Source organism: Dipodomys spectabilis, unplaced genomic scaffold, assembly GCF_019054845.1.
Source record: "Dipodomys spectabilis isolate Male_0828 unplaced genomic scaffold, ASM1905484v1 ptg000059l, whole genome shotgun sequence".
Classification (NCBI taxonomy): domain Eukaryota; kingdom Metazoa; phylum Chordata; class Mammalia; order Rodentia; family Heteromyidae; genus Dipodomys; species Dipodomys spectabilis.
This window is the reverse complement of record NW_024870736.1, coordinates 2,320,309-2,342,065: the sequence shown is the minus strand read 5'-3', so window position 1 is coordinate 2,342,065 and position 21,757 is coordinate 2,320,309. Positions and strand designations below refer to the sequence as shown.

At 41.1% G+C, this 21,757-nt stretch overlaps 1 protein-coding gene across 2 annotated transcripts in view; it reads left to right on the top strand.

Moving 5' to 3' along the window:
- Positions 1-10,497: 10,497 nt before the first annotated feature.
- The window catches only part of Ripk1 (receptor interacting serine/threonine kinase 1), a 42,969-nt gene continuing 31,709 nt past the window's right edge, over positions 10,498-21,757 (top strand). Inside the window, exon 1 of one of the 2 annotated variants that reach the window (XM_042680337.1) lies at positions 10,498-10,613. The gene's annotated coding sequence lies outside the window, so the exon portion shown is untranslated. Of the gene's footprint in view, positions 10,614-10,978; positions 11,101-21,757 lie in introns of those variants that run through there. The other variant, XM_042680336.1, reaches the window with a different exon arrangement.

Here is a 21,757-nt window from a genome sequence, read left to right as displayed (position 1 = left end):
AACCCTGAAAGAAAAAAAAATAATAAACACTTCTGGTCCCATTTTGGATAAGAAATAGTCAACCTGTAGTAATATTCCAGTTTCTTCCTCTCTGGAAAAGCTTGATGGAAGTAAGAATATTTTCCTGGTAAAGAACCATGGAGCTAGGATGAAGCCCCAGGTCTGCTTGCCTTTAGAACCCAATCTTTCATCCTCAGTGTTGCTGTCTTCTACACTCAAGAGTCCCGAGTGGAGCATGGAGTTTACCACAAATATGGAAAATGAAGATGTACACTGGTCAGTTAGGTAGAGGAATCTCAGGGGATAGAAATAAGAACTGATACAGTTATGTCTGATCAAATCCAAAATGGCCAGCAGCAGATTTTTCCCCAGTATTAAAAGGCCACAATCTTTCATTCTTTGTCATGGATTCGTCTCTGATTCTTCTTCCTTGATTTATCCCACAAGTCAAGAGGAAACAGCTCCAACAGGGCCAGTGCCCAGCACTGAAGGTGAGGGAAGAAGGCTTCCAGGTAGGCCCTGGCACATTGCCCCGCTGGTGCTTTAACACTTGAGCCACACCTCAACCTGGCTTTGTGATAGTTAATTGCAGATAGAATCTCAATGACTTTTCTTTCCAGGCTGGCTTTGAACTTTCTCTGATCTTACCTTCCTCAGTTGATTATAGGCATGGGTCACAGATGCCAGGCTGACAAGTTATTGTGTGTGTGTGCGTGTGTGTGTGTGTGTGTGCATGCACGTGTGCATATTCCGTGCTAAACCTAAAGCCTGAATTCAAGGCCTGGGCATTGTTCCTGAGCTTTTTCGCTCAAGGCTAGCACACTACCACTTGAGCAACAGCTCTATTTCAGCTTTTTGGTGATTTGAAAATAAGAGGCTCATGGACTTTTCCTGTTCAGGCTAGCTTCAAACCATGATCCTCAGATCTCAGCCTCCTGAGTAGCTAGGATTTATGGGCATGAGCCACCAACCAAATTTGCTTATAAGGTACAAAAATTCTATGAACCTGGTTTCCTTCAGAATTGTTCTGGGGATAGGTTTCTTTAGTTTATCAAGGAAATTTCATAAAACTTTAAAATTTGTTTTGCCTTCATCTTACCAAAATAGTTCTAGTCTGAACAGAGAAATAAAACCAGAATTCCACATAATACATGGCCCTAATTTCACAAACACTCTTTCTCTCATGTGAAGTTGGATGCCAGCTGGTAATACCTTTGCAGGGGGTCTTCCTGCATTGACTAACTACTTCCTTTTGGGTGAAGGTAACCTTTGCAATGTTTTCTGCTGCACAAATCCTAGGCATAGGTGTCAAATACTAAAGAGTCCAGTGTTTCAGAATCCAAAGCAAAGCACCACTTAGAACTGCTTCATGAAGGATGGGGAGCATGAGAGAAAGATGGTCATTGATTTCAAAAGGAATGTGTGTCCATTAAGAAAAGAAGACTGGTTAGCAGTTCTAAGAACTGACAAGAAGTGAGGAGCTCCAGTCTTCCCCATCACAGGAAACTTCTTTCTCTTTACTAATTTTTCACCTTAATTAGAATTTCTGCCACGATCAGAAATTACATGAAAGGTTTGATATTCTGACACTGAGGAGGGGATCTTTTAGTTGCTTGGTATTTAACCCTCTCAAAGGACATTTGACATGCTGCTTACATGTGTGTAAGGGGGGGAGTGAATTTCGAACAAGTTGTCATCTACTTTTGTACTTCCTGAGGGAGCTGTGGGTTCAGTGTGGAAAGAGGCTAACTGAAGCTGTACTTCTGTGGTATTCAAGAGGTTAAGTCATGCTCCTGAGGCTGCATTGTTAAGAAAGGTCAGCAATGTGGCCTGGTAAGGTTTGGCTGCAGACTTGGATCCAGTAACATTTAACACATGGAGACTAGCAGAGTGGTCAGATAAGACTACAGCTAACTAACTACATGTGCAGAAAAGCTAGCTGGGATATTTCAAGTGTTGACTACCAGTTTATTCCTTAGCTCCATCTAATACCTGCTGTGATGAACAATGAAATTCCATCAACCATACCTCTAAAGCAAGCAGAAATTTGGCTTTCTCCATGGTGGAGTGGTGTTGTCAGGAAGGGTAGCAAGGGACAGAGGCCCACTGGGTGGGTTCAAGCACAGTTAGAGGGACATGGTATGGAGTGAGGAACTCCAGGAAGCCTGCCCAACTATGCACAGCCTGCTACCTTGCAGCCTGGCTGGTATGAAACTGACCCTGACCAATCTCTCTACTGGGAAGCTTTAATGTTGACTGTGCTCTACAACTTGGGCTGGAGAGGTTGGCAGAGTAAAATTGCCCTCTGCAGTAGGCTACTCACCCCTGCATGCCCCATAGTGACCTACTGCATCTCTGCCACTTCAGACCAGCCCCAGCAAGTCCACTGTGAGCTGAGCCACATCTTCTCCAACAAGTAAGAACCTTCCCAACCTGTCCTTTCCTGAGAGCTTTCCCTTATCCCTCAAGGTGCCTTCTAGATATTGGGGGGTGGGGGAACACTTCAACTCAGGGCCTGGGTTCTGTCCTGAGCTTTTTTTTTTTTACTCAAGGCCAGCACTCTACCACTTGAGCCACAGCTCTGCTTCCAGCTTTTTAGTGGTTAATTGGAGATAGTAGTCTCAGATTTTCCTGCCTAGGCTGGACATGAACTGTGATTCTCAGATGTCAGCCTTCAGAGTAGCTAGGATTACCAGAGCCTGGCTCTTTTCGATTTATGCCTATGGTCACTCCTCACAATTTCTTCTTCCTCCTCTTCTTCCTCCCTCCCCTCCTTCTTTTTTCTCCTCCTCCTCTTTCCTTCTCCTTCTTCTGATCCTTCTTTCTGTGTGTGCATGTGCACTGGTACTGGGGCTTGAACTCAGGGCTTTATGCTCTGGCTTGGATTTTTCACTCAAGGATGGTGCTCTGCCACTTGAACCACACAATTTCTGGCTTTTCATTGTCTAACTGGAGATAAGAGTTTCTGGGACTTATCTGCCCAGGCTGTCTTTGAACCTTCAGTTCTCAGTCTCCTGAGTACCTAGCATTACAGGCATGAGCTAATGGTGTTCAGCTTATAATTACTTCCTTATACTAGATTTATGTTTAACCATCTTGATTTCTATCTCCTACCAGTTCCAGATTATTAGATTTAATGATGTGTACAAAGACTTTGTGATCAACAGCCAAATGATAACTTTCATATCTTGGTTTTCAATATTTTACACAGCAAAAATCAAATCTAAGGGTTTAAAAGCTATCCTGAAGTTACCTACATTTGGATCCCCCAAATCAGTGTTTCCAAGAAGCAAATTCTCCACTTCAAACTGTCAATAGTTTGGAACATGCAGGTTTATTTTCTTCTATTATTACTAATTTTTTTTCTTTTTAGAAGTGATGAGACAACTTATAAAGAAGATTGTCATCAAAATCATATTTACTACTTTAACCATACTGTTGATAATTTATCCTAAGGAGATTGTTAAAAATCACTAAGTAAGGCAGGGTGCTGGTGGATCACACTTGTAATCAGGAGGTTGGGATCCAAGGATGGTGGTTCAGAGTTAGCCCAGGCAGGAAACTCTGTAAGACTCTTATCTCCAGTTAACCACCAGAAGGTGAAAGTGAAGTTGTGTGTGGCTCAATGGTAGACTGCTAACCTTGAGGCCAGGCTGAGTTCAAGCTCCAAGACTGGCAAACACACACACACACACACACACACACACACACACACACACACCACCAATAGAATTTTTTTAATCAAGGAAACCCCAAAATATGAGTTTCATTAAGCAAACTACATTACCTTTTTAACACTATAAATTTCATAGAATAATAATGTGGTGTCATGTGTAACATAAATTGCTGGCACATAAAACACTGACAATGAAAAATGTACATAAGAACCAGGATTACCCATTGGAGATCTATGTAGTTTGAGGATTTAATGATATGTAGAGGCTAGAGTCCAATTTCATGGAGTCTAGCAGAAGATAGAGCTTTTGGCGTCAGAGATAAGAGAGTTTATTTTAAGGAACACTTACCATACTCTTTTGTTAGTTGCCTCCTAAGCCCCAGGAAGGAAATGAAAAAGATTTGTCACAGATGGCTGCACATGAGGGCGCTGCACTGCAGGAAGGGAATACCAAGCATGGAGAGTCACTGATTTTTTTTTTTTTCACAGAAAGCAGAAGCCAGCTGTTCCTTGCCTCTAAGAATTGTCGACTCATCCTTTGAGGCTGCTGCTTGTGCAGATGTCCTAACAGGAGAGGAAAAGTGCCATCAAGTATTCTTCTTATACCAAACAAGTACTTGCAGGAAGGACCAGCGCCATGGTGGACTATCTTGCCCAACAACAATGTAAAAACTTGGTGAAAAGCATGAAAATGGAATAGAACTATAAAAGAAAAAGAAAAATAATTTTGCTAGTGTGGCAAAAGACTTTATAACCTGTGTCCTTCATCTGTTTTCTGTTATAAGAAAATAGCTGTAGTTGGATACCTTATAAAGAAAAAAAAGTTTATCTAGCTCACTTTTTTGCAGGCTGAAAGTCCAAGATTAGGTAGCCTCTCCTGTTTGGTCTTCATGGCGTGCCTCATGGCAAATGGAATCCCAATGGCTAGAGCATGTGAGGAAGGGATCACAAGGCAAGATGGGAAGCTAGAGAGATTTAGGGTCCAGGCTCAATCTATAACAAACTGCTCTTGAGACTCTCCCTCCCTTGGGCAGCCACTACAATGACCTAATCACCTTCCAGCAGGCCCCACCCCTTAAAGGTTCTACCACTTCAACATCAACATACTGAAGACTAAGCTTCCAGCAAACGTACTTCTGAGAGACACACTCAAACCATATCCAAATTGTAGCAGCCTGGGTTTTTTTTTTCTCATTACCTATACGTATATATTATGGTGTATACTCAAGCACTGTCCATCACCAGCTTTTCAAAATCTAAGCAAGGGAATTGTTTTCTTTCCTTTGTTAGAGATGCTGCTCAGGTTCACTATCTTTTCTATAGATCAGCACAGTGTCCATGTGGACACTGCAGTCCTCTTCCTCTCCAAGAGGACCTGGAGATCCCCCAGCTCTGGGAGCTTGCATGTCCACTCAACATAATTCATTTTTGGATAATGATCACTTTATCTTTTCCAACTCTTGTACATTTTCTGCCATTCTGTGTTTTTATAAAGCACATACAGTTGTTACATAACTGTATGCTATTGGAACTATTTCTTAGAACATGTTTGCAAGGAACATCATCAAGGAAGGGGGTCAAGAATTTTCTTTGGCTAAGCACAGCTTTCTATAAAAGCAGTGAATCTCTGAGCTCAGTGTTCTCTTCCTGTGGTGATGGGCACCCTCATCTTGTTACCTGATCTCATTAATGTGAAAAGATTTTACAGCTTCATGGTATGATGAATTGTTACTACATTCTACCAAATATTTTAAAACATAATCTGTACAGTCTTTTGTTGTTGTTGGCAGTGGTCTTGTGGCTTGAACTCTGGGCCTGGGCACTGTCCCTCAGCTCTTCAGCTCAAGGTGAGCACTCTGCCACTTGAGCCATAGCACCACTTCTGCTTTTCTGGTAGGTTACTGGAGATAAGAGTCTCATAGACTTTCCTGCCTGGGCTGGCTTTGAACTGTGCACAATCCTCAGATCTCAGCCTCCTAAATAGCTAGGATTACAGGCGAGAGCCACCAGCACCTGAGTAGACAGTCTTATTTGCTTGTTTGTTGAGACAGGATTTCACTAGGTAGTCCATGCTAGAGCTTGAACTCAGGGCCTTGGCACTGTCCCTGAGCTTTTGTGCTCAAGCCTACTGCCCTACGACTTAGCCACATAGCTCAACTTTCAGCTTTTTGGTGGCTAATTAGAGATAAGAGTCTCGTGGACTTTCCAGGGACTGACTTCAAATTGTGATCCTCAGATTTCAGACACCTGAGTAGCTAGAATTATGGCATAAACCATGGCTGCCCAACTTGTTTTTAACTTTCATCAGTTAATACAGTAAATTCTGTTGACTGCTTTACTGATTTTTAAACTTTAAACAAAGCCCAGAAAAGTTACTTTGGTCATCTAATGTTACTTTTTTACATCCTAATAAATTCTATTGTATTAAATGTTATATACTGGTGTTAATGAATTGGGTTAGCTTATAATTTTTCTCACCCTGTCTTTATTAAATTTTAATATGAAGTATAATCTCAAAACTTCTCTCTGCTGCCTTAATGAATAATCAAATAGTTCATTGCTTCAATGATTGGAACCACTCACAAGTACAAGTATCTGGATATTCAGTTTTGTTTCATTTTATAGAAATAAAAGCAAAGTCCACATTCTGTTTCTGGGATAAGCATGACTCATCCTGCCCCTCCCACTGAATGTAGCTATAAAGTCAGGACAGAATACGTAAGAGCTGCGATCAAGAGTCTAAAAACTATCAGCAGGAAGTAGGCAAGAAAAGTAGAATTCAAGATACAACCATCCTAGCAATAAGTTTGTCTTTTTACTCTAGTATTCCTAAGCATGAACTCATTATAGCTCAAAATTCTGTAGGCATGATTAAGAACAGAAAAACTCCAGAGACACATTCTAGTTCTGGCTTGAATGGTGGGAATTTAATTCTGTATTGTCCCTAATATTTCTTTCTTTTCTGTCACAAACCAGTCTGTAGGAAATCCCACTGTGGCAGCAAATAAAACCTACAAAGCCAAAACACTGATGAAGTAAAACCTCCTCATCCAAACAGGAATACTGTAGTCCCACGAGGACAGTCTTCTTGTTTCTTTTTCTCTCTTTCCTCCCATCTTTTGGCTCTAGAAAGGGTTTCACTTGAAGAAGCATGCAGCAGAGTGGGCAACTAAAGTTTCAGCTTTCTGTATGCAGAGTAGGAATAAAAGTCTCATGGAGCCAGAAAGTACTAAGGAGATCACACAGAGAGAAATGAGCACAGTAAGCAGCACCATAAAACCGTTGTGTGAATTTGGGGGTTCATTTGAGCCTCATACATATATATCTAACCAGCATGATGAAGACATTGAGAACTAAAAGACCACTGGGTACACACAGATCAGAACAGCACAGCAAAGGCTTTAAGAAACACAGTCCACAGAATGCATACTGGAATTTCTAATTTGAACTTAACCAGCTTGGTATCTTGCTAAACCAAAAAATAACATTCTTCCTAGATTTCCAATAAAAGCTTGTATTGTCCAAAATATTCATTATAATAGGCCAAAATTACTTGACATTGCTAATAAATCTCAATTTGCCTGGGAAAAGAGAATCAATAATGCTGGTACAATTACTAAGCAGGCTAATGCATGTCCTAATAGCGATGCTTTTGGTTTTGGTTCTTCTTTTTCAACACTTGTACATGAGAATATACTCGGATTTCCACTTGTACAAGAGAGCGCACTTGGATGATTCAGACTTTGAGCTGCACTGACTAGCTTTATGGTAACTTACAAAAGTTCACTACCAGAATATTGTCATCACAGAAGTGAGGTGAATAAGGCAAGGATTTAACAAAATCTGTGCAGGTATACACAGAATAGGAGGAAGGTGAGTCAAAAACGGCAAAATGGCCATAGTTGTGCACCACTGTGCCCTTCCTGCAACCATATTTTATATTTAAAAATTTTCAAACCTATTTATTCCACTAATAGATATAACATGGATGAATTCTCAGAAGCACTGTGCTAAGCCAAAGAAGCCAGATACAGTTGACATATCATATATGTATGTATTCTACTTACAGGGCACCATGAGGGGAAAAAACTATACTAACAGATACATGATTATCAATGACTAGAGGTCATTGAGAGACTGACTACAAAATTGATGGGAAATGCCAGTTGTTGTGCGGCATGCCTGTAATTTCAATTACCAGAGGGGCAGAGACAGGAGAATTTAAAGTTCAAGCCAGCCTATACTACACAGTGAGTTTCAGGCCAGTATGTACTACAACATCTGGTCAAAAAAGGAGTCAAGGGTAACTCTTTGGGTTGTTGGAGGTACTCTCAATCATGACTCTAATGATAGTTATGCAACTCATCTATTTGTCAAAACTACTCAAATGAACCACTCAAAACTCATGAATTCTATTAAACATAAATTATTCCTTATAGTGGATAGAAGTGCACCCTCAAAAAAGTTATGTCTAAGTTCTAATCCTCAGTTTAGAGAAAGCTATTTTATTTGGAAAAATCATTGCTTTGCAGGTGTAATTTAGGATCTTGAGATCATCCTAGATTTGGAGTAGGCCTAAATCCAATGACTAGTGTCATTATTACAAGAGGGTATAGAGGGAAATTTAAGACAAAGAGAAGATCCAGAAAGAACAGGCAGAAGGCTGAGCTCTCATATGAGGGCAAAGCCAAAGAAAGGAATGATGCAGCTGCAAGGCAGGGAAGACCAAACATTACTCACAATCACTATAAACTGAGAGAAAGGCATAAAACTGATTTTACCTCAAACTCCGAAAGGACTTAACCTTGCTTTTTTAGACTTGGAAGTCAAATACACAGTTACGAAAACAGGCTCAGATGAGGGGAGTGGGGTACCAGTGGTGGGGGAGGCTAATGAAGCAGGCGAATTAGAACAGTCTACTAGTTCATTTGCATGCATGAAAACAGAACAACAAAATATGTTGGAATTGTTTTGGGAAAGGGGAATGAGAGGAAAGGATAGAGAGGGTGAGGCTGATCACGATCCATTATTTACATGTGTGAAAATTTCAAAATAAAACCCCACTTGAACAATCAATATATGCTACAAATAACACACAAATGAGTCAAAGATGAAGTCTTGAGAGAAATTAAAAACTGTTTTTAACTGAATAAAAATAAATATTATACAAGTTTTAGCAATACATTATTTATATTTGGGTAAACATCAAAATGTGCAACTGCTGTTATCATCAAGACTTAGCTTTCCCCCTGCTTTCACTATATTGGATGTCAGTATAACATGTGGAGGAGATGGGGACAAACAAGTCGTTTAAGGATTCAGGTGGACCTGTTGCAACAATGAGAAGTACAAAATGTCATGTCAAAACCAGCTTTACAATGTGGGGGGAGCCCGCCGAGCTCCGTGGTGGGTGGCACACCCATATGATTGGGTGGGGGGGAGGGGGGAGGCTGGGAAGGGAGGTGAAGGGTAAACAAAGGAGGAGGCTGCAATGCTTGGTAAGAAATGTATGCATTATCCTGCCCATGTAATTGTAACCCCTCTGTACAGTATGTTCTCAAATAAAATAAAATAAAATTAAAAAAAAAAAAAAGACTTAGCTTTGTAAAAAACTGCCACACTGGGTCAGTTGCCAGTGACTCACACCTATAATCTTAGCTATTCAGGAGGCTGAGACCTGAGAACTGCAGTTTGAAATCAGCCTGAGTCCTGGGTGGGAAAGTTCATGAAACTATTTCCAATTAACTACCAAGAAGCTAAAGTGGAGGTGTGGCTCAACTGATACAATGTCAACCTTGAACAAATAAGCTAAGGGACAGTATCCAGACCCTAAGTTCAAGCTCCAGTACCTGTGCAAAATAAAAATAAAAATAAAAAAAACTGCCCAACTCTTTTCCAAAGTTGCCCTAACACTTTGCATTCCCATCACGAATAGATGAGAACTGTTGTCACCCCCACAACCTCAGCAGCACTTGTTGTATTTTGGATTTTAACCATTGTAAAAAGTATGTAGTATCTCCTTGTTTTAAATTGTGTTTTCCTGCTGGAATAAACCACTAGAAAACCGGACGTGGTGCTGTAGCTCAAGCCGTAGAGCGCTGGCCTTGAACTGGAGTGCAGGGACAGCGCCCAGGCCCAGAGTTCAAGCCCCACGACCGACCCAGAAAAAAAGTGTTTTCCTAGTGACCATTTTTATAGGTCCATCTACACGGTGAGGTGTCTGTTGAGACCTTTGTCCACTTTTAATCAGGCTGCTCATTTTCTGGTGCACTTAATGTTTTCTTCTTGTGTAGTTGTGACAAGAGTCTATTGTCAGATGTCACATTCTCCTGGCATACGCATCTTTTGACACTATGCAAACATTGTGCACATAACTGTATACTTTACTTTTTAATTAAGCATTTCCTATTTTGCTTGTGACCCCACAGCTGTCGAATAAAGAAGCACAAAAAAAATGATCCCCTTTCTTCCTCACCAGCCCTGTTGTACAGACGCACAGTAATTCCCCGTGGTTCTAGCCCAGCTAACCCACAGGATCTGCGATCCTCCAACCCCGCCAAACCTAGCCACCGTTTTCCCGACCGGCCAAGCAGTCCCTCCCCGGAGGCAGAGGGTGCGAGTCTCCCGGCTACTCGAGGCCGCCGCGGTTCCATTGGCAGGCCTCCAGGATTAAAACCCCGTGACTAAGGCTCGGCTAGGGTCGAGCGGCTCGGGCAGCGCCCCAGGCCTCCACCCGAGCAGGGGGCGGGGGCAGAGGGTAGTCCACACCCTCGCGCCAGCCGCGCTCCCTTCGGACCCGGAGAGCGCGGGCGGCCTCAGGAGCGGAGCGGCCTCGGGAGCGGCCGACGAGCGCGCCACCCCGGGGCTCCTCACCCCGACCGGCACCGGAGCGCGACGGGACGCGCCCAGGGAGCGCAGGTGGACTCGACGGGACGCGGTGAGCTGGGGCGCGGGCTGCGCGGCTGGACGGCGCCCCCGAGCCCGCCGAGCTCCGTGGTGGGTGGCACACCCGTCGTCGTCGTCCCTTGGCCCGTCCTGGCGAAGAGGCCAGAGCAACTTCTGCCCGGCCCACCTCCGTGCCTCCCCACCTGGGCGTCTGGAGGTTTTGCCGCGGAAGCGAAAGCACATGAATCTTAGCCGCGCCTGCGTCTCGGCTCGGGCGGCCGCCGTCCTCTCCGACCGCTTCCCGAAAAGGGCGGGGCTTTCTTGTCCGCGCGTGGGGAAGTGGGCGGGCCCCTGCCGGCGCCTGACGTCAGGCGGTGGGTGGGGCCTCCAGCGATCCCGGAAGCCGGAGCGGGTGGGCTGGTTGTCCACAGCCGGGGACTCCGTCGCCCTGGGTCAGCTCTAGTCGCGATGGGGAAGGCGGAGGTCGGCCTGGTGCGACGGGGAGCGTGCGCTTCATCTACCTTGTTTCTGTTAGTTTGGTAAGGATGATGGGTTGTTGCAGTATCATGAAGGAAAGAAGCGTGCGTCCTCTTGCCACAGAAGGGTTACCTAAATGTTCCTAGATAGAGGTTCCTCCGAAAGGTCAGACATGTAAGAGGAATAGATGAGCTTTTACGAGATGCTGCGGACCGCTTCAGGGTTTGGAGGGTCTGGAGAAGCTAGTCCTCGCCGCGGCGTTCGGTGCAGCCTTGGAAGGACGAGGGTGTGTGTTGGGGGAGGAGGGAGGAGGGGAAGTTCATTCCTCGTCTCTGTGCTGAACTTGGTTCTGACTTGCCCCGTCTGTCTTGAGGAAAGCATGACCTTGGTTTAAGAGTCTTCACTAAAGACGACTGAGAGAGCTACTAACTCTTCCCTCATGTGAACAGGTTGAACTTTCCGTATTTAGTACTTACTGCATTTTTAACCACCAAGAAGGTACTGAGTTAGGAGAGAATGGTGGTCCGTTTGAAGTGTGGCCTATTGCAACTCTTCTATACAGAACAAGTGAAGGCTAGCCTTGTTAAAAATGGACTTCGGAGTGTCTCATTTTTATTACTGATGGAACAGCAGTGGCAATTAACTCTAATTTTCGTTTCCCCCTTTCCGCTATATTGAGCCGATTGTGAATGTTAATGAGTATTAAGAAAAATGACCAAAATACCAACTTCCAAACTCGGCAAGGTACTATTTGTTACTTACTAATCTATTATTGCTAAAATATTGATCTGATTGTTTATGTTTTGGTTGGGTATTGTATCCTGGTTGAGATAGCCATTAATGTATAAAATACTGACTTTTGAACCATATTTTTAATGTTTTGAATTTTAGTCTTTATAAACCCCCATGTTACTAATTGTACCTGTTCTACCACTTGAGCTATATTTCTAGCCCTTTTTGCTTTAGCTATTTTCCAGATAGGGTCTCATGCTTTTTAGTCTCAAACTGTAGTCCTATCTCTCCCTCCGAAGTACGGTAATGAGTCAAGCATGAGTCACAGTGCTAGACCAAAGCTGTTAAGACTTCATTTTTGCATCTGGATTTTGCCTAGAGAACTAGCATGTATTAGAGAAGTGATAGCAGAGGCTTTAGAGAAGGGACAGGTTTGAATCTAGGACCTATAGGTGACATAACTCATTTGACCCAAAATGGTTATTTCCTCATTTGTAGATTGAAGTAATGACAATATTTACTTCACAGAGTCATAATATTGCTAATGAATGTGATCGTGCTTACTTAAACTATATTTCAGCCTTGTATTTTGTTGGTCATTTGGTTCTCCCTTGGTCGGGCAAAGCATCTGATCAGACAACCTTGGAGAAATGGTCTGGTTATGTTGGAAACCCAAGTAAAGTCAGAATTCTACTAGTAAGGAAAAAGCAGGGCACTTGATAGGCATCAACATTTTTATCACACTCATTATGTGTGATCATCATTGAAAACTGAGGGGAAAGTGCAGACTGGTCCTATCCAAAAAATAATCTAAAACAAAAAGGGATTAGGGTGTGGCTCAAGTGGTCGAGCTCTGTCTAGTAAGTGCAAGACCCTGAACTCAAGTCCCATACTACTAAAATGGAATGAAAGGAAATGGAAGGGAAAGGGAGAGAAGGGAAGGGAGGAAGAAGAAAGGAAAGGCATTATATTAAAAATTAGTCTATTGAGTGGGGGAGTGTAGTCATGGAGATGGAAGGGCAGGGATAGTAGGGGAAAAACAAAGGAGGAGGCAACTGTGCTTGATAAGAAAGGTACTCAGTACCTTGCTCATGTAATTGTAACCCCTCTGTATGGTATTTTCACAATAAAAAACTTATTAAAAATTAGCCTATTGAAGAGCAAATATATAGACTTATCCTATCATAGAAGGTAAACTGTGAAATTTCTTATTTTCAGTGGAAAAAAATTCACTTCCCTTAGTTCCTAACTTAATACATATTTCTTCAAATGGAATGCATCCCACTAAAAATTGCATTATTGAATTACATTAATTGAATTGCAGTTACATTAGTTGAAATGAGTTATAGGGTGGTAGAACAGGTCAGCATTCCCTTATTAACTACTATGTAATGTGACTTTATAATATGGCTTTCTACCCTAAGGTCAGTATTTTTGCAGCCTTTGGTCATCTCTCACTAAACTATTCCCAAGGCTTTTCCAAGACATCTGGTACTTAAAAGTTGAATGGCGTTAGAGATGTAGCTCGTTGGTAGAGCATGTGTGAAAACAATCTCTAGCACTTTAAGAAAACTACAGCATGAAGTTGAATTGTTCATGGAAAAAAGGCAGTCTAAACTTCAAAGCACAAGGTTGTAGGGAGGACTGATGGGTACACCAAGCTCACAATGCACAGTGGGCCCACCTGGAGGCCGCCTTCCTCCAGCTTCATTCACTGGAGGCTCTGCAGGCCACGTCAACATTGACAAATTTGAAAAGATGTGTTCTGGGTTGAAGGACAGAACCTAACAAAATGTATAAGGTTGAAATCTTATACCCACATGACTGTAGGTACTGTTCAAAGTCATCTTGGGCAGAAAAAAGTCTGAGAGACTCCATCTCCAGTGAGCCAGCAAAAAAGCTAGACTGGAGGTATGACCCAAATGGTAGAGTACTAGCTGTTAGTGAAATAGCCAAGCAAGTGTACAGGGCCCTGAGTTTAAACCCTTGTACCAACATGCAAACAAACAAACATGAACATAAGGCTCATAGTTGTCCATTTAATAATCCCATGCCTTATGTTAGGTTGTGCTAGGCACTGGAAGCCGCCCTCTCTGAGCTTCATTAGAGATAATTATTAAATAGCAGTTGTCTTAACTGTTTGAGGGGATAAGAATGAAAATTATAACACAGTTTCATAGGACTGTAGGGTACTGTAGGCCCCTATAATAAGGAAAAATAAGTCCTCTTAGAACAAATGTATCCTTTATGCATCCTTCCACCCCCAGTCTTGTTCTCACAAGGATTGTCAGCAGAGACCTACTGGGCAGAAGGACCCCAATGGCACTCTCAAAGCCCAAGATAAATATGAGAAGCCAGACAGAGCATTGCCAGAGCAATAAAGAAGGTGAAAAACAGATCCTTGTGATCTCCAAAGAAATTGAGGCTTAAGTATGTTCCCCAAGGTCACAGGGATAACACATCACAGAGCTAGAGATCTTACTCAAAAGAGAAAGCAAAGATTCTGTTGTCATACATGCTTCCTTCTATATCACCTGCAACTTCAGCCATACCTTTTCCCCTCAGATACCATGTGAAGACAGCCCACATGTCCAATGTGCTGATATATGGATGTCATCTGTGTACAATATAAGATATAGCAGGTCTCTTCCTTAAACTACCTAGAGCAAGCTAGTAAACAAGATTGTAGGCATCTAGGCTGTTTTAAAATACCTTCTCTCCAAAGTACTTTTTCTTCTCTCTCTCTGATACTGGGGCTTGAACTTAAGGCCTCATGCCCTTGCTTGGCCTTTTTTTTTTTTTTTTTTTGCTACTGGGTAGCTCTCTACCATAAAACAAAGCAAACCAAAACTAATGTTTCAACTTTCTATTATTATTATTATTGGTTGTAGTAATTTTTCTTTTTATTTTATTGTAAAGGTTAGTTATATAAGTCAGGTTATGAGTACATTCCTTCTTGAATAGTGTCACTTCTATTTTCTCCCTCCCAACCCTTCTCATGGACAAGTTGTATAGTTCATTTCAACATAGTATCTGATGTGCGTTACTGCTACATTTGTTCACTCTTTGTCCCACGTTTCTATGCTCCTCCTTACCTTCCCACAACAGACAAACTTATATACAAGGCAAAAGGTACAGAAACAAAAAACAGTGACAAAGGAGAAAAGAAAACAAAAAGCAAAATAAGAAGTCTCTTCTTTCCCTTTCTTGGAGTTCATTTCAATAAATATCATTTTATATGAGCATATGCATATAGCTATTGAGCCTTTGTGATCCACTTTGAAGAATATTTTTTTTTTGTCTCACTGTGGGAGTGTTTGTCATGGCTAAGTGTAAATTTTTGTCTTTTACCATCCATTGTGTTTACTTAGATTTGTGGACACATTCTAATTAATAAAATGAGGTAAACCATGCAACCTATGTTTCTTTGGGTCTGGCTTACTTCGCTTAATAAAATTTTTTCTAGGTCTTTCCATTTTCTTATGAATGATGCAATATCATTCTTTCTTATGGGAGCATAGAATTCCATTGTGTATACATACCATATTTTCTTGATCCATTCATCCCCTGAAGAGCATCTGGGTTGATTTCATAGCTTGACTAGAGTAAACAATGTTGTAATGAAAATGGTTGTGCTGGTAGCTTTAGTGTGGCCTTGTTTGTGTTCTATTGGATAAATGCCCAGGAGTTGCTGGGTCAGACCTCAATGTAAGGCCAGATACCATGAAAATATTACAGGAAAGGGTAGAGAAAACACTAGGGCTTCTAGGCACAGATCAAAACTTCCTAAGTAAAGATCCAGAATCACAACAAATCAAAGAAAGACTGGATAAATGGAATTGTATCAAACTGAAGAGTTTCTGCACGGCAAAGGACATAGCTAGGGAGATAAATAGATACTACCTATGCATTAGACAAAGGCCTCATATCTAACATATACTTAGAGCTTAAAAAATTAACCTCCCAACTGGGTGCTGCTGGCTCACACCTGTAATCCTAGGTACGCAGGAGGCTGAGATCTAAGGATCATGGAAAGTCTGTGAGACTTTTATCTCCAATTAACCACCAGAAAACTGGAAATGGCACTGTGGCTCAAGTGATAGAATGCTTGCCTTGAGCTGAAGAGTGCAGAGACAGCACCCAGACCCAGAGATCAAGCCTTACAACTGACAGAGAAAAAAAAAAATTAACCTCCTGCAAATAAACTCTCAACGAAACAACAACTTAATTAATAAATGGGCTAAAGACTTAAAGAGAGACTTCACAGAAGAACAAGTAAGAATGACCAGTAGATACATTAAGAATTGTTCAACAGGGGCTGGGAAGGTGGCTCAGTGGTAGAGCGCTTGCCTTGCATGCCTGAAGCCCTGGGTTCGATTCCTCAGCACCACATAAGAAAAAAGAAAAAAGCCAGAAGTGGTGCTGTGGCTCAAGTGGTAGAGTGCTAGCCTTGAGCTGAAGAGTTTTGAGGGACAGCGCCCAGGCCCAGAGTTCAGCCCCACAACCGGACCCCCCCCCAAAAAAAAGAATTGTTCAACATCTCTAGCCATAAAAGAAATGTAAATCAAAACAACATTGAGATTCTGCTTCACCCCAGTTAGAATGGCCATTATCAAGAACACTAACAATAATAAATGCTGGTGAGGATGTGGCCAAAAGAGAACACTATTACACTGTTGGTAGGAATGTTAACTTGTTTAGCCACTTTGGAAAGCGGTATGGAGGTTCCTCAACATTCTATTATGAAAAAAATTCTATTCTGAAAACATTTGATATAAAAAGTTGAAGGTTATTACAGAGGATTTGTGTATATTCAGTACAGGTAGCTTGACTTGGCCTGCTTTGTCACTAGGTGTCCATCTTCTCTATCCACTAATTGATCTGTTGTTTTTTTGATACATCTCAAAGTAAATTGGAGATACCAGTACACATTCCCCTAAGTGCTTCAGCATATATATCATGAGTTAGAGTTTAGTACCTTTATACATTTTCCTTTTGATATAAAACTTACCTGCAGTTCTTAAGAGTTTATACACCTTTGGAGTATTCAAGAGATTGGTTCCAGAATGCCTGATATAAAAATCCATAGATACTCAAATCCTTTATATAAAATGGCATAGTATTTGCATAGAATTTACCATATTCTTTAAATAGTGTCTAGCTTACTTATATTAATGCTACATATACAGTTGTCAATTGTACTGTTTAAATAATGGCAATGAAAAAGTTTGTAGATATTACAGATGTAATTTCATAGAATATTTTTATTGGTTAAAACAATTTTTTTAAATGTCACATGCCGGTAGCTCATGTCTGTAATCTTAGCTACTCAGGAGGCTGAAATCTGAGAATTGTCGTTCAAAGCCAGTCCAGGTAGGAAAGTCTGTGAGACTTTTTATCTCCAATAAATTAGAAAAAAAAAGCCAGAAGTGGAACTGTGGCTGAAGTGGTAGTACTAGTTTTGAGCAAAGGAATATCAGGGACAGAGCCTAGGCCCTAAATTTGAGCCCCAGGACTGGCACAAAAAAATAAAAATAAATTCATGAGTGCAGAACCCGCAGATGTATTTTTTATTAAGTAGTTGTACAAAGAGGTTACTATTCAACAAATCAGTTTATAAGGTGATTGACATCACCTTTTCATCATTCTTCCCCATCCTCCCACCCCAATCCCTCCCTTAATTTTCCTAGTTTCATAAGGTGTGCATTAAATATTATGACTGCATTACCCCATCTTCCTCTGTTCATTTGGGGCTCACTTATTTTTGTTAATATGGAAGATGCATATGCCTGCCCTCCCCAGCCCCTCTGATAGAGTAGAGCATCATCATCATCATCCTAAAAGTCCTATCCCACTCATTTCATCACTAGGCCTCTTGCAACCAGTATTCTTTTCTCACCTTACATTAGTTTATACTGTTCTATACCTTCATAAGAAGAGGCTCATACAGTACCTATTCTTGGATGTTCTTTTTTCTTTTTCTTTTTTTTCTGTTGCCTGCCTGCCTGCCTGCCTTCCTTCCTTCCTTCCTTCCTTTCTCTCCTTTCTCTCTCTCTTTCTTTCTCCCTTCTTTCCTTCTTCCTTCCTTCCTTTCTTCTTTTTTCTTTCTTCCTTCCTTCCTTCCTTCCTTTCTTTCTTTCTTTCTTTCTTTCTTTCTTTCTTTCTTTCTTTCTTTCTTTCTTTCTTTCTTTCTTTCTTTCTTTCTCTCTCTCTCTCTCTCTCTCTCTCTTTCTTTCTTTCTTCTTTTATCAGTTGTGAGGCTTGAACTCTGGGCCTGGGCACTATCCCTCACCTCTTCAGCTCAAGGCTAGCACTCTACCACTGGAGCCACAGCACTACTTCCTCTTTGACATTCTTTAACTCAGCAATCTGTTTTGCATCTTATCTATGCTCTTTCATGTACAAGAAGTTGAATTCCTTTTAATCCATCAAGTCATGCTGCATTTTGTGAATACTCTGCAATATGTATATCATGCTCCTTGTAGTGGACAGCTGTTTCTCCCTTGGAATTATTATGAATAAAGTAGCTCTGAACAGAGTCTTTTTTTCCTCTTTTTTCTTTTTTCTTTTTTGGTGGGTCATGGGGCTTGAACTCTGAGCCTGGGCATTGGCCCTCTGCTCTTCAGCTCAAGGCTAGTGCTCTACCATTTGAGTCTTTTTTGGACATCCATTTTCATTTCTCTGGGGATCAGGATTGCTGTGTTTAGGGAATATAGGGAATGTTCAATTTTATAAGAAATGATTAGATCTTTCTCCACCAGTTTATACTCCCACAAAAAATGTGAGAATTACATTTGCTCCATGTTTTTGCCAGTATTTGGCACTGTCAGTCATTTTATTTTATTTTTTTCTTGTTTTTAAATTTATTTATTTATTTGTTCATTTATTTTTTTTTGAAAACAATGTACAGAGGGCTTACAATTACAGGTGCAAGATAATGAGTACATTTTTTATAAAGTATTGTAACGTCCTCTTTGTTTCCCATTCCCATCTTTTCCCATCCTCCTCCTGCCCTCCCCCACAGTCCTCCCCTCTCCCATACCAGCCACCACTCACAAACCAAAGTTGTAAAGTTCGTTTTGGACATAACGACTTGTACATCGCATTTTTGCAATGGGTCCACCTGTACCCCTATTTAAACGAATTGTTTTTCCCCTTCCCCTCCACAAATTATACTGACATGAAATACAGTGAAAGCAGTTGTTATACAATGGGGGAGGGACTTACAAAGTAAAAAAGAAATGATCTTATGAATGTGTCATAAACAATCGCTTGAAAGCAAATAAAAAACATTCGAATATATATCTTAGGGTTCATTTCATTAACATCACCTTATCTGACTTTCTCTGCTTTACTCAAACTTTCGTTTGCATGCTGAACTCGCTAACACTGGTCAGCTCTCCCAGAATTGGAAGACAAAATTTGACGGGTTCCTGTGGATGGACAGTATAAGTGGCTTTCAGCCAAGCTAGGATGCAGACCGGAGAAACCTGGGTTGGAAAGATGCGGTCTACTTGTATTTAGAGGCTTATCTCTCCTTTGGGGAAGATGTAGATCATTGAGAATTTGAGCCCTGAAAAACAATTTTGTTTTAAGGCATCGAATTTCTGTGTTGCTCTATCTTGTCGTTTGCATCCTGTGCTTCCAAACACTTTTCAGCTCTCCCAGAATTGCAAGGAATATAATTGGACCTGTTATTGTTGACAGTATATGGAACAGGATGTAGATTAGGGCTTAGTGAGAAAGGTCGGTGCTGTCCATATATCTTTGGAGGCTTGTCTCTCCATTGGGGAAGGAGTAGAGCATCCTCACTTTGGGACCTTAAAACTGTTTTAAGCTCACCAATTTCGGAGTGCTCTATCATGTCGTTTGCATCCTGAGCTGACTAACACAGATCAGCTCTCCCAGAATTGGATGAAACAAATTGGACTGGGCTCTGTGGACAGTGTGAGGGGCATTAAGCCCTGATGGATGCAGACCAGAGTTGCCTGGGCGAGAAAAATGCAGTCTATTTCTATTTAGTGGCTTTTCTCTCTTTTGGGGAAGGTGTAGAGCACTCAAAACTTGGGGACCTTAAAACAATGGTTTTAAGGTAACCAAGTTATAAGTGCTCTTTCTTGTTATTTGCATCCTGTGCTCCCAAAACCTCCTCAGATCTCCCAAATATTTCAGAGAAATCTTTTGACCTATGGCTGGTGATACAGAGAGGGCCTGTGAACCAAGCCAGGATGCACATAGGAGCTAGTAGAGACCAAAATATGCTGTCTATTTTTCTTTGGTGGCTTGTCTCTTCATTATGGAAGGTGGAGAGTATTCACAACTGAGGCGCCAAAACTGTCAGTCATTTTAATTTTGTATGTCTTGGCAGGTGTCCATTGGTGTTGTTCTGATTCTCCGTGGGGTTTTATTCTTCCTATCATTTGGGTGAAGTCACTGAATATGAGTGAATGAAAGGGGAAAAAAATGGAGTGAATAGTTGTTTTGAGATTTCACAGTACACTACATAGCACAGATGGACAAAGTCTCAATCTTTGGTATTTTTTACATCTTTCTATTCAGACCTCAACATTCTTCTTCATTTTTCAATTCCTACTTTTATTCATAATTACTCTAAATGTATATACTCTCAAGTATGTTTTAATTACTACTAGTCCTTAGCTTATGCTCAGCACTTCTGAGGATCTGACTCAGGTGCTGGGTTTGTTTTTTTTTTTTTTTGGTTTTGGGGATTTTTTTTGGTATGTTCCCCAGTACTGGAGCTTGAACTTGGGGCTTAGGCACTGTCCTTTAGCATGTTCACTCAAGGATTGTTCTCTACCACTTGAGCCATACCTCCACTTTGAGCTTTTTTGGTAGTTAATTAGAGATAAGAGTTCAACAGACTTTCCTGTCCAGGCTGGCTTCAAACCATGATCCTCAGATTTTAGACTTCTGAGTAGCTAGGAGTACAGGTGTGACCCACCAATACTACAGCTTGCATTTTATTTTCTTTTTTGATTTATCATTTTTAGGAAGGTACCTTATGTTAAATTAAGCCTTGTTTGTGTATGAGAAGCATTTATGGCCTAATTTCAGGTTTTTATTTTTCCCCATTAGCTTTACAGCCTGAAGATGTCATTAGCCTGTGACAGTTTTCTATTTTATTTTATTTCATTTATGCAGTCTGGATGCATTTTATTTCTCTTTTTAACCTTGTAGTGGGTTACTTTTTGTACATGTTTTTTCCTACCTAACCAACATGTTTGTTTTCTTTAAGTAGTTGTACAAAGGAGTTGCCATTTAACAAAGCAGGATGTTCACTGTCTCCACACCTCTTCAGTATAGTATTGGAATTCCTAACAAGAGCAGTGAGGCAAGAGGAAAACATAAAGGAGATCTAAATAGGGAAAGAAGAAGAAAAACTTTCCTTTTTTGCAGATGATATGATCTTGTACTTAAATGACCCTTTAGATTCCTCCCACCAGCTACTAGAGCTGATTCAAAATTTTGGTAAAGTGGCAGAGTATAAAATCAACCCACAAAAATCATTAGCTTCTCCGTATGCTGACTACAAGATCGAGACTGAAATCAGGAAAGCACCTCCATTTGTGAGAACCTCAAAGAATAAAATACTTAGGATTTTGCCAAAGATGTGAAGGACCTCTATAGTGAAAACTTGAAAAATTTAAAGAAGGCAGTTGAGGAAGATTCAAGGAAATGGAAAGACCTTTCATGCTTCTCCATTGGAAGAATTAGCATTAAAATGGCAATACTGCCCAAAGCAATCTACAAATTCATTGCAATACACATCAAAATCCCAACATCACTCTTCAGTGAGATAAACCAATCCAGAAATTCATGTAAAACAACAAAAGACAGTGAGTAGTAAACACAGCAGACTAGTGTTGGAGGAATAACAATACCAAACTTCAAACTCCATTACAGAACCATAGTAATGAAACCAGCTTGGTACTAACACAAGGTGAGGCCCAAAGATCAATGGAACAG